The following is a 16,224-nucleotide window of genomic DNA, read 5'->3' on the forward strand; positions in this document are numbered from 1 at the left end:
CACATGTCCACAGTGTGGGTGAGATAATTATGTAATTCAGATACCTTCAGTCATCTTTCAAGAAAGAGGCTCCTCCCATTCAACCACCCTAGAGAACTGCCCTTGTTAAATCGTTATTTAAGGACATATATATCAAACCATGACTTTGAAAGGTCTTCGAGGCTGGGGCTCTGTAATGAATTAGTTTAAAAGCCGAGATCATAACATGAATTAATAGTCAATTTCCCTTCAGCACAAGGCAAAGGTGATTTGGATCAGTAGCTCTTTTGAAGGTTGTGGCTGACCTGTTCATACCGTGTTGCCTCATGGCTAGCGTGGTGTTGAAAGAGTGGCGATTGTGATGATACAGCTTACACAGTGGGACCTATTGTTCTTTCAAGAACCCTTCTTTTAGCTTGTAGAACCCACGGGTCCAGTTTAGTAACCGCTGATTTAGGCAATCAATGACAGGTTTATAATCTCAGATTATTCCAGCAAAGTGAGGATTGCATTGTTAGGAAGAACATTTGGTGGGAGTGAACACTGCTGGGCACACAGCTGACTTTTGTCCCTTGTTCCAGGTGTAGCAGACCCAAGGCATCTTGATTCCCATCTATAAGAACACAAACTTCCAGCATATATTTACTTTTTCACAAGCTCTAGCATTCTTTTTAAATACTGAAGCAATCCTTAATGGAAAACAGATTTCATGAAACGAATTATGTATTCCAATAGTTGATCTCTTTTTGGTGTCCAAAATTTACTAATACAGAAGCTTGACAAGCATGTCCTCACCCTCCCCACCACATACACACAGGGACACACACCCAAGGCACAAGAAATCCCAAGAGAGCAGAGGAGAACTTTCAAAAGATTTATCATGCAGACGCATTTCCATTCACTATGTTGGCTCAAACTTATGAGGCAGGAAATAGGGGCCAAAAGTAAATGGGGGAGGCCTCCTGACACCAGCAGAGGAGTTTTGTACCCAGGCAAGGACTTCTACATGTATCTCCATCTGATCTCTTTCACCTTTATTTCATCTTCGTAAGAATGAGAAAGGCTCAAAAGGAAGCACTTTTAGAAAAGCTGCTCTGACCTAGAAGAATTCATCCAAATCCCTGCCTTCCTCTCTGCACCAACAGTTCCCGTCTGACAGGGGCCATCCTCTATCTTCCATCCAGTGGCTCTTCTTTTTAGGAAGGCTCTGGTGCAGAGCGCTTCAAATACGTCCTCAGGCCAGGTACTGGTCGCTAGCACAGACACACAGCACCCAGCCCCGGGCCCTCCCTCAAAGGACTGGCTTGTGGCGTTGGTCACTCGCAGGCTCAGAGACGGTCGCTGTGGCCGCAGGGAGCCCGGCCGCCCACTCAGCCCTGACTGGATGTGCCCCCATCTCGGGGCTTGCTGCACTGCTCGCTTATTGAATTCTGCTACTTAGAATGGCAACATTAATTTTGTGTACCATTCATTTTTTTTTTAATTTCCAAAGCTCAGCCGTGTATGAGAGAAAAAACTGGGAAAGATACTTGGTTTCTGTTAACTTTTGCGTTTCTTGCTTAAGTGATTAAAGCCAGTGCTTGCAGCCAAGGCTTCATGCCATGAACGTGCCCCACAGCCTGCCCTCTGCTCTCCTGCTCACACTGACCTACTGAGGGGAAAGGACAATTGAATGACAGATGGGCAAAGGGTAAACCTCCCCTTCTTGGTGCGAGGAAAGTCACAAATTAAATGTTGCTTCCAGCCCAGATCCTAAATGCCAGTTCTCAGCAGCTGCGTGGCTTACCGTTCACCAGTTCCACCACCGCCAGCTGCCAGCACCTCCACAGATCAGAGATGCGAACAGACAATGGAAAGCACTCTCAGCCTTGCAGTGGTCTGTACTTTTTAGGAACCAAGAGTTCAGCATTCTTTACTACCCAGCGCACGTGTGCTTCGCAGAGTTCACGTTTATGTTACTGCCAGGGTTAGACAGTCATTCGCTGCTGCTGCTTCCCGAACTGGGTGCATTAGGAAGCTGCTGTCTGAGTGTAGGAATGTCTTGCTGGGAAAGCAACGTCTTCCTTCATCCTTTTCTTTCTTCCCTCTGCGTGTCCTTGTTTTGTGTAATGCGGGAGAGGGTCAGAGCTATAGAGGTTATATATACGCTCTCCGTGTACATTATATATATGTAGATATAGACCCCATCATGTCAGAGATCTGCATGTCAGTTTTTCAGCGACGAAGGTGCCTCGTGTTCTGAGTTCAGCAGATACAGGAACCCAGCCGCCCCCTCCTGCACTTGATGCTCCCACCTTTGTTGTGCCTCACTTAAAATGGTGCTTTTTTCAGTTGTCTGTCTTATGTTTTTATTTGTAAGGTGCTGTATATAAGTTGAATATATTATGCACATATCCTACCCAATGGGTAGAACAAGTTGTTAATACTGTAATATAATGTATAGATGATACCAATTTTAACAGAAATGGCAGAGAATTTGTGAATGCCTATGTGCTTTGTCCTCTTTTGTAAGGAAATTTGCAAATGGATGCATACAGATTAAAGTCTATGTAGTTTATTTTCCTATTAAATATCAATATTATAACACGAGAAAGAAGTGTGAACAAACAAGCAACAGTTTATGACCAGCGTATATATAGCAATGGAAAGTTGCATCTTTGCTGTGAAAACACTTTAAAGAAAATACTTTTTAAAAAATCCCACAGCTTTTTGGTTGCCACTAGACGCTTCTTATTTGAATCATTTTAGTAATGCTCAGCTGGACCAGTGTTAGTTATATTTGAGTCAGAAAAATGTTGTTTTTCAACTTGCTTTGTAATCTCCTGCATCTATCTCCTGCTGTAGCATCACGAAGGTGTCAGCCTTAGTGAAAAGTGCACATTTTTGTTGTTAAATTGCAGAAACTGTGTCAGAGGAATAAGTCAATCAGCCTGCAGCAGAGGACTCTGTTCAGCTCCAGAGGCATCTGTGACCATCTGTGTCCAAGTCTCTCTGTGCCTTTTTGTTTTACAAACTGAAGCTGTGGAGCCAATGAAGTAACAGTAGAGATTGTAGGGAAATACCTCAGGAAAAACAAACCCACTTACAAGAAGACCCTGTTCTTAGAAAAAGCGTCCAGTTATGGGTTAGCACTAGAAGAGACGTGGCTGTCAGCCAGCCAGGTGAGGACCTCTCATCCATCCCCACGCATGTCCCATCATAATCCTGACCCGAAAAGCAAACTCGGTTTTGCCATCAGTTAGAAATTACATTTTGAATTGTATATTGTTACATCTCTCTTCCAGCTTAGTTTTTAGTGTCTGATTGTGACCTCTGCATTTATCTTCAAATACCCTAATTTTAAAAAGAAAGAACGAGAGAAGTGTGTAACACCGTATTCATTAAAACCACGGTTGAATCTTGGGTGTGGGTATCCTTTCGAGTGTTGCCCCGTAAGAGCAGTTCGCGGAATTTTGCCCGTCTGACCCATATTATCAGCTTATTCTGCCACAAAAGTGGAGTCTAATAAATTCCAAAGTTTTTATTTGCCCCATGGTGTATGTTCTTTGAAAATCACAATAGAAGCATACCCCTAACATCCAAGAAACAAACAACCGATTATCCTTAAACTGAAATGGAGTCTACAAGGCAACTCCTAATGCTGAATGGATTAAAAGTCAGCCCTTTTAGGATCTGTCTGAAAGGGCCGTGACAAGGTGACACTCGTGTTGTTGTGGGTCCCACGTGTTGGTTCCATCATATACTGTAGGGTGCATCCCTTGGGATTCAGCATTAAGAACTGAGGCTCGTTACTGTCAGAAACAAAGCTCCTACCCCCCAGGTTCAACCTTGTGGGAGAACTGTTGAGCATGAGAATGTTCTAGACTCAGAGGTACTGAAATTTGTGACCACATCATTGCTTCCTTTCTACAGGACGAATTGAGGCTTAAACTTGACTGTTAATGATACTGGTTCATTTGAATGTGCTCGTTGGTATGTTGCTATTTTTCATTTCATAGCTTTCAAAAATCATGCTACTTGTATACTTGTCTAGTTTAAGGCTATTTTAAAATATGTACAATACTATTTACAGCATTTAATTCATTTTTATTATAAAGCAATCTACTAAAAAAGTACAACTGTATTTGAACTTTTCAATAGTTGGTTGTGAGCTATGATAATCAAGTCATTAAAGTTTCTTTTAGCAAACATTTGTGCTTACTTTTCAACATAATTCCCAGTTACATACAGAAAATGATTTCCACCTGTCACGTATCTGCCTCTTTTACCTGAGCAATGGTGATGTAGTTCTTAGACCTAAGGTCTGTAATTGCAATACTTTTAAAGAAAGATGTTGCTCTAAGTGCTGTTTGTTAGTTATGAAATCAGATTTTTCTGCTTGTTCTTAATGCTGTGGTCAAACCATAGCACAAAATCATTAAAAATAATCAGCGGCATCCATTTGTCCCTTGGGTTTTTGTTTTTTCTTTATCTTTCAGCAACAAAGTACATGCATGGGGGAAATGCCGTGTGTTTTAAGACCTGTCTCAAAGAAACACTTCTTATGGTTCCCTGTCTAAACCTCCCATTCAGCTTGTGGTCACTCTGACTTTTCAAAAATCACTACTTCATATTCTACTAGAAGCAATTCTGGTCAGATCATGATTCCTTTCCCAGTGCTGGGTTCTACACAGGTCATTCAGACAGTCATCAGGTGCCCGCATGCAAGGAGTCCCCAGGGAAACTGCTCACCCCGCAGGAGGCGCCCAGGAGGACTTTCCAGACGCCTTGAAGTCTTTGGGTGGCTGCCACACAGAACCCACATGCTCAGCTCCCACACAGAACCCACATGCTCAGCTGCCACACACAACCCACAGGCTCAGCTGCCACACACAACCCACAGGCTCAGCTCCCACACAGAACCCACACGCTCAGCTCCCACACACAACCCACACGCTCAGCTCCCACACAACCCACACGCTCAGCTCCCACACACAACCCACACGCTCAGCTCCCACACACAACCCACACGCTCAGCTCCCACACACAACCCACACGCTCAGCTCCCACACACAACCCACACGCTCAGCTCCCCCACAGAACCCACACGCTCAGCTCCCCCACACAACCCACACGCTCAGCTCCCACACACAACCCACATGCTCAGCTCCCACACACAACCCACACGCTCAGCTCCCACACAACCCACACGCTCAGCTCCCACACAACCCACACGCTCAGCTCCCACACAGAACCCACACGCTCAGCTCCCACAGAACCCACATGCTCAGCTCCCACACAGAACCCACATGCTCAGCTCCCACAGAACCCACATGCTCAGCTCCCACACAGAACCCACAGGCTCAGCTCCCACACACAACCCACACGCTCAGCTCCCACACAACCCACACGCTCAGCTCCCCCACACAACCCACACGCCCAGCTCCCACACACAACCCACACGCTCAGCTCACACAACCCACACGCTCAGCTCCCACACACAACCCACACGCTCAGCTCCCACACACAACCCACACGCTCAGCTCCCACACAAACCCACACGCTCAGCTCCCACACAGAACCCACACGCTCAGCTCCCACACAGAACCCACACGCTCAGCTCCCACAGAACCCACACGCTCAGCTCCCACACAGAACCCACCCACCTCAGCTCCCACACACAACCCACACGCTCAGCTGCCACACAGAACCCACACGCTCAGCTGCCACACAGAACCCACACGCTCAGCTGCCACACAGAACCCACACGCTCAGCTCCCACACACAACCCACACGCTCAGCTCCCACACACAACCCACACGCTCAGCTCCACACAGAACCCACACGCTCAGCTCCCACACAGAACCCACACGCTCAGCTGCCACACAGAACCCACACGCTCAGCTCCCACACAGAACCCACACGCTCAGCTCCCACACAGAACCGACACGCTCAGCTCCCACACAGAACCCACACGCTCAGCTCCCACACAGAACCCACACGCTCAGCTCCCACACAGAACCCACACGCTCAGCTCCCACACAGAACCCACAGGCTCAGCTCCCACACACAACCCACACGCTCAGCTGCCACACAGAACCCACACGCTCAGCTCCCACACACAACCCACACGCTCAGCTCCCACACACAACCCACACGCTCAGCTGCCACACAGAACCCACACGCTCAGCTCCCACACAGAACCCACACGCTCAGCTGCCACACAGAACCCACACGCTCAGCTCCCACACAGAACCCACACGCTCAGCTCCCACACAGAACCGACACGCTCAGCTCCCACACACAACCCACACGCTCAGCTCCCACACAGAACCCACACGCTCAGCTCCCACACAGAACCCACACGCTCAGCTCCCACACAGAACCCACACGCTCAGCTCCCACACACAACCCACACGCTCAGCTCCCACACAGAACCCACACGCTCAGCTCCCACACAGAACCGACACGCTCAGCTCCCACACACAACCCACACGCTCAGCTCCCACACAGAACCCACGTGCTCAGCTCCCACACAGAACCCACACGCTCAGCTCCCACACAGAACCGACACGCTCAGCTCCCACACAGAACCCACACGCTCAGCTCCCACACAGAACCCACGTGCTCAGCTCCCACACAGAACCCACACGCTCAGCTCCCACACAGAACCGACACGCTCAGCTCCCACACAGAACCCACAGGCTCAGCTCCCACACAGAACCCACAGGCTCAGCTCCCACACAGAACCCACGTGCTCAGCTGCCACACAGAACCCAAATGCTCAGCCCAAATATGAACAAGATTCCTAACAATGGCAACTATTCCACAACAGAACAGACCTCCTCGGTGTGTTTTAAATTCTTTGGCATCGGAGGTCTCTAGTCAGTGATAATATAACAACAGAAAGGCTCTAACTTTCCCACCCCAAGAGACTAGAACGGTATTATCTCTATGCTCTAAATAAGAATATGGGTTCACAGACGATGACTGTGTGTGCACAAAACCCCACCCAATCTACCAAACTACTAGGGTGGATTTAGCATGGTTGCAGGATATGCAATTTATTTTTGCATTTCTATGTACCTATAATGAGCAAATGGAAACTGAAATTTTGAAAATACCATTCAAAATGGTATTGGCCCCAAGTCTGGGTATGGGCCTAAATTCTAATGGTACCTCCATTTTAGATTCTGATTTGAATTCTTTAAGATCATTTTGGAAAGGGTATTTGGAGAGAGCTCTAAGAAGGAGACAGCAAGGCAAAGTTTCTTTCCTGTCAAACAGCAAATAGTCACTAATGAACCACCCACACTCTGGAATACATTCTGTAATCTCGGAACTCAGCAGACCACTAGAGAAATATTAAAGATACCCCCAAATTTGCTAACGCTCACACTATGCAAACTTTGTTCCTGGAGACAGCTCTGCACAGAAGGAATGAGGGGAATCCAGGCTTGGGATCCCTGCTCCTGCAGACCACAAGCAGCAAATCCAGTAAAACCTGGGGCTGGCTTGTCACAGTGGAGACAGGGCTCGCCTCGCCCCCACTGTCCCTGGGAGGCTGTACCAGCTGTCACTTTGGAAGCTGTCTCAGAGCCAAGGGTGTGGGAGCTGTTAGCAGAGGAAACAGGCAAATGAGAGGAGAGAGAAAAGACAACGAAAGGTATATGCTGAGCTGGTTCCCACTGCGGGCCAAGGGGCTCAGCCACATTAGAGAAACCGTGCAGGCCGTGCCTCTGAAGGACAGGAGGCTGGGACAGCTCACCTGCCCACGGCTGCGGAGTGCCCTTCCAGGTTCACCTTCCCAGCCACCCTGGCTGTAGACTGAGCAAGCTCAGAAGGCTTCAGCAAAAGACCTGAGACAGAAAAACAAAGGCTTGGAAGTACTTGGAAACTGCTGGTGCATAAAGGAACCGCCCGCTGTGGCTGGAGCTGGTGTGGGAGCCAAGAAGCACCTGGCTCAGATGCCTCAGAGACAGCGCAGACCGAGACTGAGAGGACAGGCAGGGGTGGAGGGGATGATGGCAGGGGGAGAGGGCAAGCGCGTATGTCCAATGCCCACACCATTGCTTTCTGTCTGAACCCCTCCTTAACAATGGTCTCGACACCACCCTGCCCTGGGCCTCCTTAATGCTCCAAAGCTGGCGAATTTGGGAAGTTCTCCATTGTACTTCAGGGCCACCTGACTGCTCCCAAACCCCTCCAACTTCTGAAGCTAAGCAATTCCTGGCCTTCTTTCACCCACTTATTTTCGTCATTTGTTTTGCAAACAGAAGTGTCAACAGCTGAGCAGAATCCACCTAGTCACACACTCACCTGGTCGCCCTCTCCCCAGCGCCCAGGGGGACACTCAGAAAGGCATGCTTGAAAGACTCCCTTGGAAACTTCCAGAGACCCGCCCAGCGTGGGCCACGGAATAAAGCCCCCTGTTCTGCTCTCCCATGACGACGCGTGCACAGCGTGTGAGTCTGTTGCTGGGAACGTTCTAATTAGATTTCCTTCACTACACTGCCTTGATGTTTTGTTTGAATGGATTCTAATTCAAACACACATTTTAAAATAGCTTCCCAAAAGTCTTAATGTCATGTTTCTGTCAAGACTCTAGCTTTTGCCTTAATAATGCAAACCTCATTCACCCTACTTTACACTTTCATGTTAAAAAAATCAGAAGTGCAAAAGCTCACTTTTTGAACATAGCAGAGTGGTGACTAAAAATACTTTCAAAAGGACTCACTAGTAAGCACAGCTGTATATAGCGGCTCTCATATAACTTACCCTGCTTACAAAGCCATTTGCATTTACAGAGTTGCGTTTGTCTTCACTGTGACCAGTCATCTAGAAGCACAAAATGTTCTAGCAGCCTACACCAGCACCTAGAGCAATCCACTCCGCGCAGGCCCGGGGGTCTGGCTCCTGCACGGGTGAGGCGCAGGCCCGGGGTCCGGCTCCTGCACGGGTGAGGCGCAGGCCCGGGGGTCCGGCTCCTGCACGGGTGAGGCGCAGGCCCGGGGTCCGGCTCCTGCACGGGTGAGGCGCAGGCCCGGGGGTCCGGCTCCTGCACGGGTGGGCGCTGTCTTTGGCGTGGGATTCCCAGGTGATCTGGCTCCTTGAATATTTCCTGCTTACAGTGAATGGGCAGCACAGGCTTTGAATCTTAATAGACTTGGGTGGTCTGATGTTAGCTTCATCTCAAGTTAATTAACGTCCCTGACAGGTTTCAAAGTCTCATCTATAGAACAGTAACAGCGATACTTACCCGGCAGGACAGCTGTGAAGACCCAAGGAATGTGCACACCATAAGGCCTGACATGTGGGGCTCCTCGTGAACCATGGCTGTTATCACTAAAACTTTCACCTTCTAGGCTGGGCGCGGTGGCCCACGCCTGTAATCCCAGCACTTTGGGAGGCTGAGACAGGCGGATCATGAGGTCAGGAGATCGAGACCATCCTGGCTAACACGGTGAAGCCCCGTCTCTACTAAAAATACAAAAATTAGCCTAGCCTGGTGGCGGCGCCTGTGGTCCCAGCTACTCAGGAGGCTGAGGCAGGAGAATCACTTGAACCCGGGAGGTGGAGGTTGCAGTGAGCTGAGATCGTGCCACTGCACTCCAGCCTCAATGACAGAGCGAGACTCCATCTCAAAAAACCAAAACAAAACAAAACAAAAAAAAAACAATTAAAAAAACCTTTCATGTTCTAGATTTAAATTTTTTTTGCCCAAATACAACAGATTTGTGAATGCCCTCCACACTAAATGGCCACAGCTTAAAATCTCAGTGAAATAGTCCCAGCACTCTGGGAGGCCAAGGGGGGCAGATCACCTGAGGTCAGGAGTTCAAGAATAGCCTGGCCAACATGGTAAAACCCTGTATCTACAAAAATACAAAAGTTAGCTGGGCATGATGGCGGGTGCCTGTAATCCCAACTACTCAGGAGGCTGAGGCAGGAGTATCGCTTGAACCCGGGAAAAGGAGGTTGCAGTGAGCTGAGATCATGCCATTGCACTCCAGCCTGGGCAATAGAGAAGACTCCATCTCAAAAAAAAAAATCCCAGTGAAATAAACAGGTGCTGATTTTATACCTACATGAGTACCACAGGGGCTTATAGCACCCAGTGATAAGGTACAGACCAAGTCCCTGGGCCCAGAACTTCCTTTCCATGAGTTCGAGATCAGCCTGGTCAACACGGTGAAACCCTGTCTCTACTAAAAATACAAAAATTAGCTGGGTGTGGTGGTGGCCGCCTGTAAGCCCAGCTACTCGGGAGGCTGAGGCAGAAGAATCACTTGAACCTGGGAGGCAGAGTTTGCAGTGACCGAGATTGTGCCATTGCACTCCAGCCTGGGCAACAAGAGTGAAACTTCATCTCAAAAAGGTAATTCCTAACTTGCAAGGGAACACCTATCAATCATCAGGAAGCCATGAGGAGATTATTATTGGCTGGACAGAAACCTACAGAGGCGGCAGTCTTACACTGCCGGGTCATCAGAAAGGAAAGGGAAATAGAAGGGAACTGCCAAGCAGACATTGAAGCCAAAAAAGCCACAAGGCAGGACCCTCTGTTAGAAATGCTTACAGAAAGACCCCTAGTGTGGGGTAATCCCCTGCGGGAAACCAAGCCCCAGTACTCAGCAGGAGAAATAGAATGGGGAACCTCACGAGGACATAGTTTCCTCCCCTCAGGATGGCTAGTCACCGAAGAAGGAAAAATACTTTTGCCTGCAGCTAACCAGTGAAAATTACTTAAAAACCTTCACCAAATCTTTTTTTTTTTTTTTTTTTTTTTTGAGACGGAGTCTCACTGTGTCTCCCAGGCTGGAGTGCAGTGGCGCGATCTTGGCTCACTGCAAGCTCCGCCTCCCGGGTTCACGCCATTCTCCCGCCTCAGCCTCCCAAGTAGCTGAGACTACAGGTGCCCGCCACCACGCCCGGCTAGTTTTTTGTATTTTTAGTAGAGACGGGGTTTCACCGTGTTAGCCAGGATGGTCTCGATCTCCTGACCTCGTGATCCACCCGCCTCGGCCTCCCAAAGTGCTTGGATTACAGGCTTGAGCCACCGCGCCCGGCCCACCAAATCTTTAACTTAGGTATTGACAGCACCCCTCAGATGGCCAAATCACTATTTACTGGACCAGACCTTTCCAAAACTGTCAAGCAGATGGTCAGGGCCTGTGAAATGTGCCCAGGAAATAATCCCTTACACTGTAGGCCGTACGTTTCAATCCCTGTATCTTTTAACCTCCTTGCTGTTTGTCTCTTCCAGAATCGAAGCTGTAAAACTACAAATCGTTCTTCAAATGGAGCTCCAGATGCAGTCCATGGCTAAGATCTACCGTGGACCCCTGGCCCAGCCTGATAGCTCACGCTCCGATGTTGCTAACACGGAAGGCACCCCTCCTGAGGAAATCTCAACTGCACCACCCCTATTACGCCCCAGTTCAGCAGGAAGCAGTTAGAACGGTCGTCCGCCAACCTCCCCAACAGCACTTGGGTTTTCCTGTTGAGACGGGGACTGAGACACCGGACTAGCTGGATTTCCTAGGCCAACTAAGAATCCCTAAGCCTAGCTGGGAAGGTGACTGCATCCACCTTTAAACACGGGGCTTGCAACTTAGCTCACACCCGACCAATCAGGGAGTAAAGAGAGCTCATTAAAATGCTAATTAGGCTAAAACAGGAGGTAAAGACTAGCCAATCATCTATCGCCTGAGAGCACAGGGAGAAGGACAATGATCGGGATATAAACCGAGGCATTTGAGCCAGCAACAGCTACCTGCTTTGGGTCCCCTCCCTTTGTACGGGAGCTCTGTTTTCGCTCTATTAAATCTTGCAACTGCAAAATATATAAATAAATAAATAAATAAGTAAAACGTGTTTCTTCTACTCCATTATTTTAGCTATACAGTTGTTGTTTTAATGAAGCACACTGCAGTGGGGGCAGGGTTTATTACAGTCTTTGTAACAAAATGTGAAAACCCAGGACCGTGGGAGAATAAATGGTTCCAAATCATTTGGCTTCTTGCCTTGCTTCCCCCACACCCTCTCCTGCCCTTCCTCCTTTCCCCTGGCTTTCCTTGTCTGAAGGACTCAGGGAAAGCACACGTGGGTCTGGGCACTGTCACTCTCCATTCTCTCCACCTGCCTAGCACTGTCCTGAAGCAGCCCTGGATGTCCCCAGGGCCCTTGGGCAGCCTCTTCTGCTGATGGGCCTTCTCGTTCTGCATTCCCTCCGCTGACACTGGCCCACCTGCCTCCTTTCGGCATGGTACGTGCAAGCACTTAGCCTTGTGCCTTACTGACAACTCCGCTCTAAACCCCAGAACACGTTCTTCCTGTCTCTCGCTCTGTCTCTCGCTCTATCTCTCGCTCTGATACTTCCTCCACCATCTGCTGGTCTCCCTCTGTGAGGGTTCCAGCCAAGGAGAACTGGAGATGGGAGAGGCAGGGTGCCTCCACCCGCTGGGTCCTCAGCAGCCTGACGGAGGGGCCACTGCCCCTACAGTGTTCTCACCACACTTGCTGTTTAACCATGAGTGACAAAGGCAAATGCCACACAGCAATTCTAAGCCCATCAGCTGCATGAGACACCAAACCCCGCACACAGACACTGCGGGGGGCACAGCCTGGCTAGGTAGCAGGCGCTGCAGTGCAGAACTGCCCAGATGGCATATGAGGGGCCAGGGTTTTGTTTGCTTTGCATTTTATTGTGGTAAAAATACTTAACATGAGAGCTACCCTCTTACCACATTTTTAAGTGTATAATACAGTACACATTTTGTTTTAAGGTTGGTAATTTTCATGGAATTCAGAGGCCAACCTCTGTATTTTGGTGAAAACTAACAGTTCTTAATCGAACTACTCAGCACTAAAAATTTCCACAAATGCCAGCTCCTCATTACTTCAGATGTTCCAGTGATTGGTAGCAATTAAGAGGAAAATTCCAATCTGAGCTGGCTCCCAGTATGCCCCAAGTACAGGATCGGAAGCTGTGACCACTGTCTGACCCTCCTCATGGCAGCAAAACACGAAACAGCAAACTCAGTTTGTACCAGCAGGGCAACGGGGAATTTCCTGAGGTCAAATCCTCCTTGGATGTGTGAAATATTTAAGCTTAGACGTAAAGAAACTAGATTTAATAACTGTTTCCATTACTTGCCTTCTAGTATGGATTTGGATGTTTCAAAATAGTGGCCGAGCACAGCAGTTCACACCTGTAATCTTAGGGAGGCCAAGGTGGGAGGATTGCTTGAGGCCAGGAGTTCAAGGCCAGCCTAGACAACAGTGAGACCCCTGGCTCTATAAAAACCAAGCAGAGAAACAAACAACAAAACTGAAATGAGCTGGGCTTGGTGGTGTGCACCTGTGATCCTAGCTACTTGGGAGGCTGGGGTACAAGGATTCTTTGAGCCCAGGAATTTGAGGTTGCAGTGAGTTACGATCCTGCCACTGTGCTCTGGCCTGGGTAACAGAGCCAGACTCCGTCTCTAAGAAAATAAATATTCAATTAAAAAAAAAAGAAAAGGGGCTGGGTGCAGCGGCTCATGCCTGTAATCCCAGCACTTTGGGAGGCCAAGGCAGGTGGATCACGAGGTCAGGAGTTCAAGAGCAGACTGGTCAAGATGGCGAAACCCTGTCTTTACTAAAGATACAAAAATTAGCCAGGCGAGGTGGCGAGCACCTGTAATCCCAGGTACTTGGGAGGCTGAGGCAGAGAATTGCTTGAATCTGGGAGGTGGAGGTTGCAGTGAGCTGAGATCACGCCACTGCACTCCAGCCTGGGTGACAGAGCGAGACTCCATCTCAAAAAACAAACTCTCTCTCTCTCTCTCTCTCTCTATATATATATACATGGAAATAGCTACCTAACGGCTTTGCCAACACCAAGCTCACCCAGAAAGTGACAGACATCACTGAACTGGCTCACATAAGTCTCCCATCTCACGGTCCATCCCAGGTGAGGGAGAAAACGAAGCTGGAGCACAAGAGATTTTAATAAATACACGTTTCCTTCCTACAGTCAGAAACTGAGGTCACAGAACAGTGACTATCTTCCCATCCCATCACTTTAAAGACAAAAAGATGAAGAGATCTAAAAGAAGCTGAAAGCTAAGCTAAAGAAGATGAAAGCACCAGCAGAGGAGGAAACTAAGGAATATTTATAATAAATTGACTTGAGCTTCTGTCTCCAAAAATACAAGGGATTTCAGAAGTCTTAAAGTCTGGCCTCTTACCTGAATAACTGGCACCAAAGGAAAGCACTAAACTGGAAGTTGAGATCCCAATTTTAAATCCAGTTCTCTTGTGTTTCTTTCTTCAACTAAAAATACTGGTTCTAATGTGACCCATGAAATGGCTGGTTCTATAGGTGCAGGATTTGATTTATGTTGCAAAAAACTATTAATTTAAAATGTGTTTGAAATGCAATTAATGATTGTTTCTCAACAAAAATTGCATTAGGTTTTGTGGACATATTTGTTCCATAATATTCTCAACTTTTTTGTTAGAATATGAGACTTTTATTTCAGGACTAAAAGAAGTGAGGAATGCAAACTGCGACGCACCGCGTCCTGCATCCTCTTGAATAATGAGAGGATAAGAAGTGCGTGCTGATGCAATGCTATGGCAACAGAGCCCTGTGATTCCAGCTCCAGGCTGCAGCTGAGTACGTGAGGACTTCTGGTACCCTTATAAGAAAAAGAACCAGAGTCGCCACTGTTCTTAGTAAAGCAACTGCGCTAATTAAGTCACCATATTAAGTGTCCAAAGAAAACACTGACTCAAATGGAATAAAATACACACTAGTCGAAATATGCTTCAGCCATTATAAAGTCGCAAATCTTGTACATAGACGGGCACAGACAGTAAGGCTGGAATACACGTGTATGAGAAAATGCCATGTGTTCATTAAAAAAAAAAAAATCACAGGTTTTAGAGTTAAACATCTAACTGGTGTAAGAGAAGATACAGAATTGCCATGATTTCTTATCCCATGCTTAGAACAGCCTTTATGGAACTATCCAAACAGAGGATAAGGCTGACTTTTGCCATGTATTTGATTAAAAAATGAGGGGAAGTTCATTTTAGCAAAATAAAAAGGATGAAGTTTAGGTTTTAATGTTGTTTCTCTAAGAACTAAAAATGATCTAGTATCAGTCAAATGCAGCTGGAAGTTCACCGTCCTCCCCTTTGTGGAGACAGCGTGCCTATCCTCCCCTAGAGACCGCAGCAGGGAGGTCCACACAGAAACGTCAAGCAGGCCGGGCGCGGTGGCTCAAGCCTGTAATCCCAGCACTTTGGGAGGCCGAGACGGGCGGATCACGAGGTCAGGAAATCGAGACCATCCTGGTTGACACGGTGAAACCCCGTCTCTACTTTAAAAATACAAAAAACTAGCCGGGCAAGGTGGCAGCGCCTGTAGTCCCAGCTACTCGGGAGGCTGAGGCAGGAGAATGGCGTGAACCCGGGAGGCGGAGCTTGCAGTGAGCTGAGATCCGGCCACTGCACTCCAGCCTGGGCGGCAGAGCCAGACTCCGTCTCAAAAAAAAAAAAAAAAAAAAAAAAAAAAAAAAAAAAAAAAAAGAAACGTCAAGCAGTACGTGGACCTGACATGCTCAGGGCAAATTTGTCTTTTTCTTTCTCACTTCAAAGTTTTTCTAACATTACATTATTCAAAATCCAAAACAGAAGAAGCTGGACAGAGGGCGGGAGACGGAAGGAAAAAACGAGAGGTTGTGTTCAATCCTCACTTTCAAGGAGAGTGAAAATCTGATTCGGCGGCAGGCAGGATGCGTCTAACTGTGCTCAGCTTTTCTCATGGGGCATGTTGTCCCGGAGAAAACACACTGAAACGTGCTTCTCCAGAAGCACCCTTCATCCGCAGAGACGTGACACTCTGAGAATGCCTCTGGCGGCCTGTGCATCTCTCTACTGTGACTGTCCAATCAAGTCACTAGAATAAAGAACCGGCTTCATGATCTCCTCTGCCCTGCAGGTTTCTGAAATCAGGATGCATTCTTTCTACTAAGGAAATAATTCTTATCGTAATTGCCACGGGATAATTATGATCTAAAATTACTATTGTTGGTGACTGTCAATGATGCATAAAGAAGAATACAGCTTGATTTTCAAAGCCTAACCCTGAAGAAGCAAGACAATTAAAAGCTTGTTTTGACTAGTTAAAATGAACAAACTTGACACAAAAGTCACAAAGGAAAAATTCTAGAGGGAAAATATCATCAACTGGCCTGACTTGGCATTTCTCTA

This window comes from Macaca thibetana, chromosome 18 (assembly GCF_024542745.1).
Source record: "Macaca thibetana thibetana isolate TM-01 chromosome 18, ASM2454274v1, whole genome shotgun sequence".
NCBI lineage: Eukaryota > Metazoa > Chordata > Mammalia > Primates > Cercopithecidae > Macaca > Macaca thibetana.